Source organism: Nicotiana tabacum, chromosome 5 (genome assembly GCF_000715075.1).
Source record: "Nicotiana tabacum cultivar K326 chromosome 5, ASM71507v2, whole genome shotgun sequence".
In the NCBI taxonomy this organism is placed as follows: Eukaryota; Viridiplantae; Streptophyta; class Magnoliopsida; order Solanales; family Solanaceae; genus Nicotiana; species Nicotiana tabacum.
In genome coordinates, this window is record NC_134084.1 from 98182114 (window position 1) to 98198548 (window position 16435).

Consider the following 16435-nt stretch of genomic DNA (forward strand, 5'->3'; position numbering starts at 1 on the left):
CTGGCCTAGACCAGCATCAGCTACAGAGATTCGGAGTTTCTTGGGATTGGCAGGCTACTATCATCGATTCGTGGATGGGTTCTCATTTATCGCAGCCCCGATGACCAGGTCGATCCAGAAGGGTGCCCAATTCAGATGGTCGGACGAGTGTGAGGCGAGCTTTTAGAAGCTCAAGACAGCTCTGACTACGACACCGGTGTTGGTTTTGCCCACAGGTTCAGGGCCTTATACAGTTTATTGTGATGTATCTCGTATTGGACTTGGGGCAGTGTTGATGCAGGATGGCAAAGTCATTGTCTATGCTTCGCGGTAGTTGAAGATTCATGAGAAGAACTACCCAGTTTATGATTTGGAGTTGACAGTCATTGTTCATGCATTGAAGATTTGGAGGCATTATCTGTATGGCGTGGCATGTGAGGTGTTCACGGATCACAAGAGTCTTCAGTACTTATTCAAGCAAAAGGAGTTGAATTTGAGGCAGAGGAGGTGGTTAGAGTTGTTGAAAGACTATGATATCACCATCTTATATCATCTGGGAAAGGCCAATGTGGTGGCCGATGCTTTGAGTAGGAAGTCAGCCAGTATGGGCAGCCTTGCTTATATTCCGGTCAGTGAGAGACCGCTTGCTTTGGATATTCAGACTTTGGCCAATCAGTTCGTGAGGTTGGATGTTTCTGAGCCCAGCCGTGTGTTAGCTTGCATAGTCGCTCGTTCTTCATTATTGGAGCGTATCCATGATCGGCAGTATGATGATCCCCATTTGTGTGTCCTTAGAGACACGGTGCAGCACGGAGGTGCCAAGCAGGTTACCTTAGGTGATGATGGAGTTTTGAGATTGCAGGGTCGAGTTTGTGTGCCTAATGTGGATGGACTCTGAGAGTTGATTTTAGAGGAGGCCCATAGTTCCCGGTACTTTATTCATCCCGACACCGCAAAGATGTATCAGAATTTGCGGAAACATTATTAGTAGCGGAGAATGAAGAAGGATATCGTTGCATATGTGACTCGGTGTTAGAATTATCAGTAGGTTAAGTACGAGCATCAGAGGCCCAGTGGTTCATTTCAGAGGATTGAGCTTCCTGAGTGGAAGTGGGAGCGGATCACTATGGATTTCGTTGTTGGACTCCTGCAGACTCGAAGGAAGTTCGATGCAGTATGGGTCATTGTTGATAGGCTGACCAAATCAGCACATTTCATTCATGTGGCAATCTCCTATTCTTCTGAGAGGTTAGTTAAGATATATATCCTGGAGATTGTTCGCCTTCATGGTGTGCCCGTGTCTATCATTTCGGACCGAGGTACATAGTTTACCTCATGCTTCTGGAGAGCAGTTAAATGAGAGTTGGGCCCGTGGATTGAGTTGAGCACAATGTTTCATCCTCAGATGGACGGGCAGTCCGAGCGGACCATTCAGATTTTGGAGGATATGCTCCGAGCTTGTGTCATTGACTTTGGAGGCTTGTGGGATCAGTTTTTGTCTTTAGCAGAGTTTGCCTACAACAACAGCTACCAGTCGAGTATCCAGATGGCTCCTTATGAGGCTTTATATGGTAGGCGATGTCGGTCTCCGGTTGGATGGTTTGAGCCGGGAGAGGCTCGGTTGTTGGGTACGGATCTGGTTTAGGATGCCTTGGACAAGGTTAGGATTATTTAGGATAGGCTTCGTATAGATCAGTCCAGGCAAAAGAGTTATGCCGACCGCAAGGTTCGAGATTTGGCTTTCATGGTCGGTGAGCGGGTATTGCTTTGAGTGTCGCCTATGAAGGGCGTGATGAGATTTGGGAAGAATGACAAGTTTAGCCCTAGGTTCATTGGCCCGTTTGAGATCCTTGATCGAGTGGGAGAGGTGGCTTATAGACTTGCATTGCCGCCGAGCTTATCAGCCGTACATCCAATATTTCATGTGTCCATGCTTCGGAAATATCACGGCGATCCATCCCACGTATTAGATTTCAGCACTGTCCAGTTGGACAAGGACTTGTCTTATGAGGAGGAGCCGGTAGCTATTCTAGACCGACAGGTTCGTCAGTTGAGATCGAAGAGCTTCCCTTCTGTTCGTGTTCAGTGGAGGGTTCAGCCTGCTGAGGCATTGACCTGGGAGTTTGTGTCCGATATGCGGAGCTGTTATCCCTATCTTTTCCCCGACTTAGGTACTTCCTTCTTCTGTCCGTTCGAGGACGAACGATTGTTTTAGAGGTGGAGAATGTGATAACCTCACTTGTTTTTAAATTAAATTCTGTATTCCGAGGCCTTAAATATCTCTTTTAGAATCATCTCGATTTACGTGCGTAGTCTGGGCGTGTAGCCGGGAAGCTTATATGTGAAAATCTGTGAAAAATAATAAATTTTGACTATTAAATAAATTAATTTGACTTCGGTCAACCTTTTGGGTAAACAGACCCAGACCCGGACCCGTGATTTGACAGTCCCGAAGGATCCATAGTAAAATATGGGACTTGGGCGTATGCTCGGAATTGAATTCCGAGGTCCCAAGGCCGAGAAATGAATTTTTAAAGAAAATTATTTTCTGAAATTTTTTAAAGGATTTGGAAATGAATTTTGATTAGAACATGTTGGTATCAGGCCTGTATTTTGGTTCCGACACCCGGTACAGGTCTTATATGTGATTTAAGATAATCCTGTGAAGTTTGGTAAGAAACGGAATCCGTTTGACGTGATTCGCACCTTAAATGCAAAATTTGATGTTTTAAGAAGTTTTGAAATACTTCATTGATTTTGAGGTTTAATTCGTTGTTAAGGGGTTAATTTGGCAATTTGATCGCGCGGATAAGTTCATATGATATTTTTGAGTTAGTACGTATGTTTAGTTTGGAGCCCCGGGGGCTCGGTGTGTTTCGGAAGGTTTTTTGGAACTCGTAAAAGTTGCAGGTTTTTTTCCTGTTCAGTGCTCGGGGATTTTTCTCTTCGTGTTCGCGTGGGCACACTCGCGAACGCGTAAGGAAAATCTCCCAATTGCCAAATTTCTTCTTCGTGAATGCGAAACTGGTGACGCGAATGTCAGGCTAAGGGGGGGATACCCTTCGCGAACGCGACCCAGCATACGCGAACGCGATGGCTTATGAGCCTAGGCAGGGGGAAGGTACTATACCCTACGCGAACGCGACCACCTAGACGTGAACGCGAAGGCTCTGAGAGCTGAAGCTCCGCGAACGCGAGCCATTTAGCGCGAACGCAAAGGTCACTTAAGCTGGCTTCATCGCGAATGCGATGAAGGCCTGTCCAATGATTTTAAAACAGAACCAAAAACGGGATTTATCCAAAATTTCATAACTTCTTCTCTTCAACTCCAAATTGGGCGATTTTTGAAAGGGGATTTCACCACCAATTCATAGGTATGTAATCTTAGACTCATTTTCTTCAATTTCCATTAACACCCATTTGATTTCTAGGCCTAAATAATGTGATTAAGGGTAGAAAATTAGGGATTCGGGTAGAGATGTGTGTTGTCATTATCGTACTGGTCTTGGTTATTATATTAGATTAAGTCTTCCGCTTGATTTCATTTATCGTTAATATCTAAATGTTGGATACCTGTTAATTCAGATTGTTAAAAAGGGTTTAAAATGAAAGAGTTAGAAATTTTCTATGTTTAGTGGCTTGCCTAGCTTCTACGAGTAGGCGCCATCACGACTCCCGAAGGTGGGAAATCCGGGTCGTGACAGAAGGACATGGCCCTTGATCGAAAGTTGTGGAGAGCGAGCATTAATAAGGTTGTAGGTTAGGAAGTAGGAGGCTAGCATGGTGATAGAATTTAAGGGTCCATCAAACTATATAAAGAACCAGGTTCTCTATTAGTTTCCACAGAACGTACGCACACTGCAGTAAGTAAGTGAACACAAAGGAATTTTACGTGGAAAATTCCCAGCTCAACGGGATTAAAAACCACGACCTACCCTTGTAGGATTTCAACTTCATTACTGAGCAACTTAGATTACAACCTATGTAACCTAGGAATTAACCTCTTAATCCCTCACTAACTTGTAATACTCTATTACAAGCCACTTTGTAATAACTCTTTTACAAAGACTTTATAACTCGACTAACTCTAGTCAAGACAGAAACACAAGGGTTTATGATTTACAAAGGATTTCCTACACAATGCTTCTAAGTAAGCTAAGTAGGAATTACAAGTAAGAGCTTTTACAAAGTTACAACTCAACTAAGGACATACAATAACTTGATATGGGGAACTGGTCCATAGCAGTGTTGTTCTTTGTTCTTGATGCACTTGAGAATCGTTTGCAGGATGATCAATCACTGTGAGAGTGTTTGAATGGATTCTCTAAGTGTTCGAGTCATTTGTTTTTACCTTACTTGATGTTAATTATACATTTGTGACATCACTTAGAATGATGTAAGCAAGTTAGGTAAAAGACATTCCTAATAAAGTTGACTGTTGTACTGTTTCTGTATTGTAGCGTGTGCAAGCAATAACTTTACAGCTGGGACAGTTGACTTGCGCAGTATCCTCGGGAACTGGTAGCTATCGGTTCTCTTTGTTGTTCCTTTGACTCTGAAGAGTTGAACCGTATCTCCAACTGGAGACTTATTGATCTTTAAGTTCTTGAGGATGTATATTAGGTTCCTTAACTGGTTCTTAACAGTAAGTTACTTAGATCATCAAAACATAACAGGGGATACACATATAACCTATCAATTTCCCCCCTTTTGATGATGACAAACTTATAATTCAAGTTCCCTCTAAGAACCAAAGTGACATGTATTCCCACTGAATCTGTTTCCCATCCTGTTCCCCCAAAATTATTTTCCCCCCTTTTGGCATCATAAAAAGATCAGCAACAGGTTTTTAGCAAAAAGAAGTCTAGCTTGAGTTAACTCATGCCACTTATTTGCACATAACATAAAGACAAGGCATATACAACAAAAAGGAAAAAGCTTCCATTAAACAATTTGGATTTTTAAAACAGGGAGCAGATTCAATGTTACTAACAAACATCATCAGAAACTAATAATAAGAAACCAACACTTAAGACTGGACACTGAGGGGACACTGTCTAGGGAGCACTGGAAGGAGAGAGCTTAGAGGCAGATGCAAGGGTTTGGAGGACGAGATCCATTCGAGCATTTGCCGACATTTGCTTATTGAGCAATTTCTCTTTCAGGTCCTCCACCTATTTCTTGAGCTCAGCATTCTCCTTGGTCAGACGGGCAACCTCTTCACTTTGAGAGATACTGGAACCGGGTGCCTCCTCAAGCTGACTTAACTGACTCTCAAGAATAGCATTCCTTGCTTTCAACTGCCTTATCTCAGTAGTGGCACTGTTCTGAGCGTTGATCAACTGAAAAATGGTAGAAGTGCTTCCAACTCCTCCATTCCTATCAATGCACTCACATTCTTCGAGAGTGGACTTGGAGAAGGTTTGCTTCTTGGTGCCTACTTTATCTTGTCCCAGAGTAACCTTGAAGTACTAAAAAACCTTGGTGAGAAGGAACCCATAAGGCAGCCCATGATTACCATCTTTAAAATCTGCAAATTTTTGCATGTGCTCTATCATGATCCCAGGCAAATTGATAGTAGTTAGTCGTCCAGTGCTTCCATGAGGAACATGTATGCACGAGAAGTAATGGATCTTCTCTCAGCATGCAGGAGCAAGACCTTGTTCAGCATCTCAAAAAGCAATTGGAACACTGGAAGGAGAGCCTTCTCCTGTACTCGTTCCCCCTACTGTACTGCTCTATTTTTCAGGATAGCGTTTCTGCAGTTTCGTTTCTAAAGTTTTGAGAACAAGTTCCCCGAACAGTAGACAACCCTTCAGCAAGCACACCCAGAATAGACCCCAACAAGGTAGATTCCATTACCATATCAACTCCATTGACTAGTGCGCTAATGTGATCATCCTCAACTTTGAAGAAGTCGGCATAGAAACATTGTACTTCCTCCTCATACACTTTTGGAGCATCACTTGTGAACAAATGTGTCCACAGTTGAAACTCACAAATTTCAACCAATTGTCGCATTCCATCCTCCTCCAAAATGTCAGGGGCAAATGTGCAGCCGCATAGCAATTTTTGATTCCTCAATTTCTCTTTCCCAACACTTTGGGAATCACCAATTTTGGCCTTCTTGGAGGAACCTGGTTCAACTTTTCTTTTAGCAATCTTGCAAACATTCTTTCCCTTTTCATCAAACTTCACAGACTTTCCACCCAATGCTTCCATAACCTTGGCACCAAGCTCTTCCACCAACTTATCACCAGATTCTTTCACTACATTTTCACTAGAGACAACACCGTCAACTTTGTTCAAATTTTCGGCATTCACAGAAGATCCCCTTTTAGGCTTGGGGAGACCATGCTTCTGTGATCGCTTTTTAGTTAAGGAACCATGTTCCTCTTATTCTTCACAACCTGTGGCAATTCTTAGAAAGTCCAAATGAATAAAAATAACAAGCACTGTGTTTTCACTCACAAACTTCCCATCTTTCATCAATTTTCTTCTCATTGATTTAACTTGGCTATTATTAAGAGCATACTCAAGAGGCTCCTTTATCTGCAACATTGTATTAGGTCGTTTAGTAGTTGGATCTTTAGTAACAATTGATCTATGCCTAGTTAGGCAGGCAATCTGCAAATTATCAGAATCCTATTCACTATCCCCTTTTTGTTCTTAAGACACAGATCTCATCTTAGGCACAACCACACAGAGAGGCTCATTATAGAAATGATGGGAGGGAGTAGGGTCAGTACTGACCTGGGGTTCTTGAGAGAACCCCTGAGTTGGATCCTCCGAAGAGGGATTTGGTCCTCCAGCAGGTTCCCTAGTAGTACTGTCTTGTGCTGATGGTTTAATAGGTATAAGCTCTCTACCTTCTACTGCTGTCTTGGACTATTCCCTCTGAGTGTCAGACCCATCCTCACCTCCTTAGATAATAACCCCTTCATTTTCTATAGATAACATGTTTTCTATTGCTTCTTTATCTTGTAAATCCATGGATAACACAGGAGTAAAAGGAGTGTTACCTGTGGACTCAAGATTAGGAACTATCTTTGTTGAGTCAGCATCCTTAGAATCAGTAGTTTGGTCAATATTTGAGCCTTTGTCCACAGGGAGATTGGAGATTTCTTGATTTTCCTCTTCTTCAACTGTACCCTTTTCACCTATCATTTCCAGAGAGGCAGGAGGAGAGCTCGTAGCCACAAATCTTTTAGGAGTCAAGATTTTGTGACTTCTATGAGAACAAGAACTCGATTGGGTAGGTGAGGAGACTGAGTGTGGGGGTGACTCTGTCCTAGGGTTTTGGCAAGTAGTGGTGTTAAGCGAGGAGTCTGACATCGGTGTTTTAACTGGTGAAGACTCAATGGGGTGTTGCTTGGAACACTCGAGGTTGCATGATTTTCTGCCATGATGAGAAAAAGAGAAGGGATTTGGTAGTTTGAAGAGAGAAGAAGAAGGAAAAGTTTGATGTTTGATGTGAATAGTTATGACAGTGATAGATGTATTTAAGAAGGATGAGGGACCGGTTAGAAAGGGCGGCAGTTTTGGGAGTCGGGTCGATTACCAATGGGTGAGACGTTTGGGTTCACAAGGCTCAAGGAAAAGAAACGGACACACTGATGATGTGGCACTTATTTTAACCGTTCAAAATTGTGCATGAGAGAACAGAGAAACTACTAACATGTGTCAGGAGAACCAGGTTTCCTGACTAATCTTCCATATGTAAGCTTTGCCCTTTTTCCCAACGTGCACTGTATCAACTGCTTATTTATTTGTAATAGTCATGTGTGTCTACCTGTAATGGTATAAAGATGAGTTAGACTTTGCCAGAAAATACTTTTTAGCTAATTTTACCTGGACATTTTTTTCATAGCCAATCATCGAGGGACCAGGTTCTTAGTTAGGTTTTATCAATTGCAGTGCCAGGCGATTTTTTTTATAATGTTCTCTGCTTAAGGCCTTGGTGAATATATCAGCAATCTAATCTTCTGTGCTACAAAATTTCATACAAATGAGCCATTTTTCAACATTGTCTCTGAGGAAGTGATGACGCACATCAACGTGTTTGGTTCTCTTATGTTGGACTGGATTTTTGGCCATATTGAGTGTACTTGTATTGTCACACAGGAGGGACACACAGTTAGAGAACACTCCAAAGTCTTCCAATTGCTGCTTGATCCATAGTAATTGAGCACATCAAGAAGCAACTGCTACATATTCCGCTTTTGCAGTTGAGAGTGCCACCGAGTTTTGCTTCCTTGTACCCCCTGAGATTAGACAAGAACCCAGAAAATGTGCCATTCCAGACGTGTTTTTCCTGTCCACCAGATATCCTGCATAATCAGTATCAACATACCCAACAAGATCAAAGTTGTCTCCTGAGGGATAGTAGAGAACCAGGTCCTGTGTTCCTTTGAGATATCTCAATATTTTCTTGGAAACCTTAAGATGAGATTCCTTTGGATTGGATTGAAATGTTGCACAGAGACCCACGATGAACACAATGTTTGGTCTGTTTGTAGTGAGATACATGAGTGACCCTATGATCCCTTTATACATGGTCTGATTTACAGGGGAACCAGGTTCATCCATGTCTAGACAAGTAGCTTTGGAAATATGAGTGTCAATAACTTTTGATGCTTCCAGGTCAAACCTTTCCAACAACTCCTTGATGTATTTCTGCTCATGACTTATCAATGTTCTCTTTTGAGATTGCTTTACTTGAAGTCCTAGGAAGAAATGTAAATCTTTCATCATACTCATCTCGAACTCACTACCCATGAGTTTTGCAAATTCTTCACAAAGAGCGTCAATTATGGCTCCAAAAATGATATCATCAACATATACTTGTACAATGAGCAGGTTCCTCCCCCGTTTCTTTAGAAAAAGGGTGTTGTCAATTTTCCCTATTATGAATCCATTTTCTAGAAGGAATTTTGACAACCTTTCATACCAAGACCAGGGAGCCTGCTTTAACCCATACAGTGCCTTGTCCAGTTTGAACACATGCTCAGGATGCTCGTGATTCTCAAATCCAGGTGGTTGCTTGACATAAACTTCTTCTTTTAGGAAGCCATTCAGAAATGCACTTTTGACATTCATTTGGAACAATGTGAATTCCATATGTGATGCAAAGGAAATAAGAATTTTGATAGCCTCCATTCGAGCGACTGGGTAAAAGTTTTATCATAGTCAATCCATTCTTCCTGATTGTAGCCTTGAACTACAAGCCTTGTCTTGTTTCTTGTTGTGTTTCCAAACTCATCAAGCTTGTTCCTGAATACCCACATGTTTCCTATAACAGTTCGATCTGCAGGTTGAGGAACCAGGTGCTATACTTTGTTCCTTTAAAATTGATTCAACTCCTCTTGCATGGCATTGATCCAGTCTGCATATTTAATGATTCTTTGATATTTTTGGGCTCTATTTGAGAAAGGAAGGCTGAGAAGGCAAATGTATTTTTTTCTTTTGACCTGGTTTGAATTCCTGAGTCGAGAGGAGTGATTATGTTATCAAGGGGGTGTAAACTTCTATGCTTCCAATTTGGTACCTGAATCTCATTGGTAGAAGACCCAGGTATGATTGACTGAGGTTCTTGGCCGCTTCTTGTTTCAGCAAATAGAGTACCTTGGACCGTATCAATAACTCTGTTTTCAGCTTCAGTTGTTGTGATCGTAGGACCAGGTTCCTCTCCAATGGATGGAGATGTATTTGTATCATCTTCACTGGATTCCTTGACATGACTCATCATGTCTGCCTTTCCATTTTCCATGTCAATAACTTCACTTGGAAAAGATAAAGGTTCTCCATCTTGGTCAACACGTCTGTCCTTCTCACAGGAGAGGTGAGATTCATCAAAGATCACCTGTATGCTCTCTTCAACATATTGAGTCCTTTTGTTGTATACTTTGTAAGTTTGCTTTGAGATGAGTATCCCAGAAAGATTCCTTCATCACTTTTGGCATCGAGTTTTCCAAGAGATTCCTATCCATTGTTGAGGACAAAGCATTTACACCGAAAAGTCCTCAGATGTGTCAGCTTGGGCTTCGTTCCCTTCAGTAGTTCATATGGAGTCTTGTTCAGAAGGGACCTGATCATGCGCTGTGTTGACAGCTTCTGCCCAGAAATACTTTGTAATCCCACTGTCAATCAACATTGTCCTTGCCATGTCTTCAAAAGTTATATTCTTTCTCTCCATAATATCATTTTATTGGGGTGTTCTTGGAGCTGAAAAATTGTGAGTAATACCATTTTCAGTACAGAACTCATCAAATTTGGCATTTTCGAACTCTGTCCTATGATCAGACCTGATGCAAGCTACATTAATACCCATCTTCACTTGAATCTTTCTGATGAAGGCAACAAACACTTCAAAAGTTTCATCCTTGGTTTTGAGAAACAAGGTCCAGGTGAATCTGGAGTGATCGTCAACTATAACGAAGATGTATTTCTTTCCTCCTCTACTTGGCACCCTTATATGTCCGCATAGATCCATGTGAAGAAGATCAAGTGGCCTTGAGGTACTGACTTCCTTTTTGGTCTTGAATGAGGATCTGACGTGCTTTTTTTTTACACATGCATCACACACGTTTTGATCCTTGAAGCTTAACATGGGCAGACCACGAACCAGGTCCTTCCTGACCAATTTGTTCAACAACGTGAAGCTTGCATGACCCAGCCTCGTGTGCCATAATTCAGCATCATCATCAACATCACTTAGACAACTGAGATCACCATTCTGCAGAGACTTAAAATCAGCAACATAGATATTTTTGTATCTTTTTGCCATTAGCACCACCTCACCAGTCACTAGGTTTATGACTGTACATATTTTTGACACAAATTCCACCTTGTTTCCCTTGTCACAGATCTGGGAAACACTTAACAAGTTGTACTTCAATCCGTTCACGTAGTACACATTTTTGATTGAGTGAGAGAGGGACTTCTTAATCCTTCTGACTCCCAGAACGTATCCTTTATTGCCATTTCCAAAGGATACACTCCCTCCTTGCAGGGCCTTAAATGAAAGGAAATTATTTGTACTTCAAGTCATATGCTTTGAGCAGCCGCTATCCATGTATCATTGTAGGCTGCTCCCTTTAACTGTTCCCTGTATAAGAAAATCAGGAGTTAGACTTAGGAACACAAACAAGTTTGGGTTCCTTGTAATGAGGAAAGTGAATGAGGGACCTTTTGGTCTAAGCAGACATCATGCGTTTTTTATATGAAGGACTAGGTTCTCTACCAGTAGTTACTATTTCAGCAAAAACTTTATTTTTCTGTTGTGACTGAAATCTGGCCTTACAATTTTCTTTAAATTACCCAATATTGTCACAATGAGTACATGACCAATTGTCAGGTATAGTATGTATTTGCTATGAGGGTTGTAGGGAGTCTTTTCCCTTTGAAACCCGATTTCTTGTCTGTTTCCCCCATTGTTGGTTACATGGCAGTGATAGAATCAGAGGACTAGGTCCACTTAAGTGATTTTTTAAGATCACTCTTCACTCTTCCTAGTTCTTCCTGAAGTTGTTTGTTTTTCTCAAGGTTAGCACACAGACTAAACTTCATTGAATTTAACTCACTTTCAAGCTTAATGTGTGCCTCACTTGCAACTTCTTTTTCCTTTTGAGAATTTTCAGGCCTACTCTCCATTTTAAGTTCCCCAATTGTTTCCTTTAGGTCCACTGCCACCACTAAGGTCTCTCTTATGCTCAATGTTAGCAACTCTCTCAGTCAAAACTTCATTTTCCTTTCTTACACACTCAATGGTCTCTTTTAGGTCTACCACAACAACCATTAGATCATCTCTTTCATCTATATTTGCAATTTTTTTATCTAAGGCATCCTTCTCTTTCTTTAGGTTCTCAATTGTTTCCTTTAAATCAACCACAACGACTACTAAGTCATCTCTAGACTGTTCTGCTTCTCTTAATTCCATAGTTAAGGAATCTTTATCATTTATAAGACTGTGATAAGTCTGTGATAAGCATCAATTAACACATTTTCCAAAGACATGAGTTCTTTAGGAGAACAAGATCTCAAATTTCTCTGAATATCCAGAAAATTACCTCATTATCATCGTTATCTTCATCATCATCAGACTGAGCTATCAAGGCAAAGATTGAGCCATACTCATTGCTTCACTTTCTACTGCAATCATTGAACTATCACCATGATCATTTTCTTCTCCAGATTCACTAGATGAGTCTCCCCATGCAGCAAGAGCTTGCTTCACAATATTGTCAGCGCGATATTTTTCCTCTTGAAGCATTTATCAGGAACCAGGTTCCTCTTGGCTTCTTTGGCAGAGTTATTTTTGTACTGATCTTGCTTTAGGAGAGGGCAATCCTTGATGAAGTTTCCTGGCTTGCCACATTTATGACAGAGGTTATAGTTTTTTGGCTAGCTAGAACTACCACTTTTTGGAATGCCTCCATTCCTGCGAACTATTTTCTGGAATCTTCTTGTCAAGTAAGCCATATCACCATCCTCATCACTTGAATCATTGTTGTCTGTCTTGAGGAATAGGTTCTTCTCCCTTTTGGGCTGTCTTCTTTCATTGTCCTTCTTCTTCTTCTTCTTCTTCTTCTTCTTCTTCTTCTTCTTCTTCTTCTTCTTCTTCTTCTTCTTCTTCTTCTTCTTCTTCTTCTTCTTCTTCTTCTTCTTCATTTTATATGTTTTCAAATTTCCAACGAGTTCATCTATGGTCAGCGCCTGCAAGTCCTTTGCCTCTGTGATAACGTTCACCTTGCTTTCCCAGGAGCTGTGCAGGACACTGAGAATTTTTCTGACAAGCTTGTTTCTTGGAATGATTTCCCCAAGAGAGTGGAGCTCATTTATATAAAGGTGAATTGGTATGCATATCTTGAATGGATTCATCGTCCTTCATTCTAAAGAGCTCGTATTCAATTGTAAGCATGTCAATATTTGACTGTTTGACCTGTGTTGTTCCTTCATGAGCTGTCTAAAGAGCATCCTAGATTTCTTTTGTTGATTGGCATGCCGATATCTTATTATATACCAATTCCACAAACAAGAACTTTATTTGCACGAAAATACTTTTCTATGGCTTTTTGATTAGCGCCATTGAATTCCTTCCAAGTCTTGGGAATGACTACAGCTAGGTCGCTAAGAGTCTTGGTAAGAATAGAGGGTCCATCATAGATGACATCCCATAGCTCAAAATCTTCAGCCATGATGAAGTCATGCATCCTAGTCTTCCACTATCCATAATATTGGCCGTTGAACCTTGGTGGTCTGTAAGTAGACTACCTTCTTCGAAGTTTGATGGAGCAGCCATGAGGATCCTTTCTAGGTGTTAACTTGATAGAAAGAACCTGCTCTGATACCAATTATGAATTTAAGGGTCCACCAAACTATATAGAGAACCAGGTTCTCTGTTAGTTTTAATAGAACGCACGCACACTGCAGTAAATAAGTGAACACAGAGGAATTTTATGTGGAAACTTTCCAGCTCAACGGGATTAAAAACCATGGCCTACCCTTGTAGGATTTCAACTTCACTACTGAGCAACTTTAGATTACAACCTATGTAACCTAGGAATTAACCTCTTAATCCCTCACTAAATTGTAACACTCTATTACAAGCCACTTTGTAATAACTCTATTACAAAGACTTTACAACTCGACTAACTCTAGCCAAGACGCAAACACAAGGGTTTATGATTTACAAAGGGTTTCCTACACAATGATTCTAAGTAGGAATTACAAGTAAGAGCTTTTACAAAGTTACAGCTCAACTAAGGACATACAATAACTTGATATGGGGAACTAGTCTGTAGCAGTGTTGTTCTTTGTTCTTGATGCACTTGAGAATCGTTTATAGGATGATCAATCACCATGAGAGTGCTTGAATGGATTCTCTAAGTGTTCGAGTCATTTGTTTTTACCTTACTTATGTTAATTATACATTTGTGACATCACTTAGAATGATGTAAGCAAGTTAGGTAAAAGGCATTCCCAATAAAGTTGACTGCTGCACGGTTTCTGTACTGTAGCATGTGCAGGCAGCAACTTTACAGCTGAGACAGTTGACTTTTGCAGTATCCTCGGTAACTGGTAGCAATCTGTTCCCTCTGTTATTCCTTTGACTCTGAAGTTGAACCGTGTCTCCAACTGGATACTTCTTGATCTGTAAGTTCTTGAGGATGTGTATCAGGTTTCTTATCTGGTTCTTAACAGTAAGTTTGTTAGATCATCAAAACATAACAGGGGATACACATATAACCTATCAAATGGGTTCAGTCTTAGGTTGTTAGTGGCTTCAATTGTGTCCATATTATTTCTTTAGGGTTGTAGGTTAGGTCGTAGGAGGCTAGTCCATTAATATAATGTCTTAGGATGCTAGTGGCTCTTGTTGTATTCATATTACTCCATTGTGTCTGTAGTACTGTGTCATGTTACTACTTATTGTTATTGCTTTTCTCTCTATTGTATATCTGGTTATTACGTCGTTGATGTTATCTTTATATCTTTCTTGCTTCCTCTGATATTACTGAGCCACTCTTCCGGTTTTCTTGAGCCGAGAGTCTATCGGAAACAGCCTCTTTACTCCTCCGGAGTAGAGGTAGGTTTGCGTTGAGACTACCCTCCCCAGACTCCACTTGTGGGATTTCACTGGGTTGTTGTTGTTGTTGTTGTTATTGTAGTACTCCTACAATTTAATTGTTTTAATTTCCTGATAATAAGTGATGATGGCCTGATATTTGGTCTTTCCTTTATTATGTTTAAGATTGAGGAACTTGGACGCAGTTCCTGCGATCACTATTCTGTAAATAATCAAGCAGCGAAGAAGATTTCTGGTGGAAGCTCGACCTTAGTTTGTGATAGCAAATCAGATGGGGAAGAAGATTCAGACACTTCATTGCGCTTAGGGTAATGTAAGCTTTAACTTTTTCTTGCTCCATTTTTTTATAAGTATAATCAAATATTATATTTTTCTTCTTATGCAGACTATCAGTTGCTACAAGCCAGAAGAGGAAAATACCTAAGACTGAATGCACTTCTAATGATTCTCAAAGTCCAATAATGTTCTTAGAGTAGTAATGATTTTTTTTTTATGACACAACTCTCTATCACAACTAAAACCCTCTTTTCTACATTATTAATATTGTTTCTTAATTACTAGTTAATTATATGTAGCTAAGCAACATCAAGTTAAATTTGTATTTCTTTTTCATAATACTAGTAACTATTTTTGTTAATTGTCAAGCTATGACTAAAGCTCCAACTTGTTGAAAAGGGTTGAAATTAACAGACCAATCAACCTTGGGAAGGATTATATTAATCTCTCGTTTCTTTTTTTATATTCCGTCCAAACATTTTTGTGGTTGTGCAATGGACACCCTTGATATATTTAGTTTGTTGGTGTTCTATTTTAATTAAAATAATAAGCTATGTCTAATAATCAGTGAATTCCCAGTTTCATTTCAAATACAAATGATAAAAGGGCAACCATTTTGTCAAACCAATCCACGTACAGTTATGTCACCTTAGATGATTTATTATACTAATTAGAATTATGTTCTAAGTGTCATCATGATTCTCCTATTAAATGATGTTATCATATATTAAAGACCTGCAAAAGGATATTATATCTATGGTCGTCCCTTCTTTTAAAATGCACATAATTTCTCTTTAATAAATTCTTTTAATTAAGTATCATCATGTGTTGTCTAATCCTGAATTTTGATTAATCACATAAGTGACGAAGAGTTCATATTATTGTGGATTAAATTTAATCATTATTGTTGTATTACGGCTGCACGTCTAATATATTTTACTGAACCCTTTGTTTATAATATTTGTTACGGTGGAGATAGCCTTTCCATTTTACCCTTTTTAATTTCCCTTATTTGACCATATAAGACTCCTGTCTCTAAAACATGTCGAGAAGACAAAAATTACTTTCTTGAGGAAAATATTTCCATCATCCCTTACATATTCTCATGTCGAAAATGTTATATTAAAATTTGTAAAAGCAATAAAGTTCTTAATTAAAACTTAGTATGTTGTGACACTTCATAAGAATAATTTAACTTGTCTGGGTACATTATTAAAGAAAAAAGTGTGACAATCAAGTATTATTAATTTTAGTACGTAATTTTATTTTAAATATGATGATGATCATGATTCATTGTGATTTGCCAAATGAAGAAATACTTATAATAATTGAACTAGCCCTGAGAATAAGATTGATATTATTATAATAATAGAACTAGCCCTCATAAGATTTAAAGGGACAAGGACTTCATGAATCTTGGCCCTATAATTTGGGAACCCACACAAACCAATCTCTAATGCCTTTTACTTTTTCAAGCAAATTTGATAATAATTTTCTCTATTATAATAATAGAACTAACCCTAAAAAGATTTAAAGTCCATGACGTTTTAGCTTGATGAATTAAATAAGGGGTGAATGGAGATGTTGAGTCAA

The 16435-nt window shown here is 39.7% G+C and overlaps 1 pseudogene; it reads left to right on the plus strand.

Annotated features, from left to right (window-relative positions):
* Positions 1-15042, plus strand: part of LOC107800293 (MADS-box transcription factor 23-like) — a 55387-nt pseudogene extending 40345 nt beyond the window's left edge.
* The last annotated feature ends 1393 nt before the right edge of the window (positions 15043-16435 follow it).